This window comes from Varroa jacobsoni, unplaced genomic scaffold (assembly GCF_002532875.2).
Source record: "Varroa jacobsoni isolate VJ856 unplaced genomic scaffold, vjacob_1.0 contig03409, whole genome shotgun sequence".
Classification (NCBI taxonomy): Eukaryota; Metazoa; Arthropoda; class Arachnida; order Mesostigmata; family Varroidae; genus Varroa; species Varroa jacobsoni.
Window position 1 is genome coordinate 16,056 of NW_019215017.1, and position 1,808 is coordinate 17,863.

Here is a 1,808-nt window from a genome sequence, read left to right on the forward strand (position 1 = left end):
TGGCTTAAATGGAACCATTGGAAAAGGAAAAAGTTTAATGTTCCTGCAATGCTCCAAGGCGTCACGTAGAGCCTACGGAGCATTCTTGGACCGCAGTGTGTTGTTACATTGGATAAAAGCATGACCTGAATATTATTGTTCCTGTACGTGATGTGAATGACGCCTTGTCTGCATTAGGAACACCTGGAGTCCTAGTACTTCAATAGGATTAGAGGCAAAAGAAGTTGCTTTCTAACTAATGTGAGCAACATGCGGGGAGCTTTCAAACAAAAACAAATGTTACTGATTCGGTTTTTTTTTTTTTATGTGATAAAATACAGGTTTCATTTACACGTGCTGGGAAGCTTACTGAAATTACAACTATGTACCCACTGCGTTTCTCTGTACCCCGTATTTCTTCATGTGGTTGACAGTGAATTCGAGATGGTCAGCTCAACTGAACCATAATGAGTACGATATGTCCACAACTACTGTTATTTATCTCCCTTACATAAGCTCTCAGCAGTTGCCTCTGCAGGCAGGGTAAACGAGTACATAATTACGTACGTTTAATCTTTTTTTTATAAGCAGAAACAGATGGGTATTCGAATACGATATATACAAATGTCCTAGAGGAGCGCAAATTGGGTCATTTGTCACCTGCAGTCTGACAATATGTCACCATATATGGGAATTTATTTGATAATATATCGAAAATAGATGGCTAAGAGGTCGAAAACATACTGTGGCTTTCAACGGAAACATGTTTATGCAACACTTTTTATATGTATACGATGCCACTACTAGGCTTCTACCACTAGATCTTCATTGATCGTGAATATTGTACTATAACCGAGTTGCTGCCTGTTGGTGCGCTGCTTGCGGCATTCGCTTTTTGTGACAATATTAAAATCGGCAATGGTGGCCATATTTTGGCTCTTGTAACTTTTGTATGGAGCAACAGGTTCATCATCGAAATGTGCTATCACGCAAATATATATATATATATATATATGCAAACGCGCTTCGGCTCGTGCGGAAGCCGACAGGTGTCTTCCGAAAAAAAAGTGCTGTATGAGTGAAGTGGATTGGAAAAATTCTACACGAGCACGTTTTTCATTCGAGGACATCACGTTTGACCCTTTTATCAAGTGGAGAATTGAGTAGCATTTAGAGATCTCGATGGGGTAATATCCAACGGTCCAAAGGAAGAAGCCCGATCGGAACTAAGAGCAGAACCGAACAGCTCGGCGTACAGATACTCGAGCAACTGTAAATTTCGATAAATTTCGTGGCAAGAAATGGTAGCGTAAGTAAATGTCTGTTGTACACGTATCATCCCTTGTTCTTCCGTATCTTAGTAAATGTCTTCTGCAAACCGTTACTAAATCGCCTACTTTTGCTAGTCGTTATTAGATCTCTATACGCAAGCATTATCTGATTTATGGTTGTTCGCAGGCCTATCAGAGCAGCAATTGTGGTCATCGTCCAAGACATTCATGAAACCAATGATTCACTTTAAATTCGAATAAAGAGCTACGGTGAGCTTAACACCTCGGTTACTCTAAATCTGTATCTTCTGCTCTATGTACATGTCCATAATGTGATACGTACGGATAGCTTTACATTCTGTCGGTAACATGGCATGTTAAACATATCGGCCAAAACTTTGCAAACGGTAGATGAGCAAAATCGCAGATAGACATCCGTATATGGATAGGTACTGCTATAAGAACAAGTACAGAGGTAACTTTATCTCGCTCGAAAACTTTTTCTTTGCCTTAGTTATCTGTCAGCCTTGGGAGACAGGAATCGCTTGGCCTGACGAA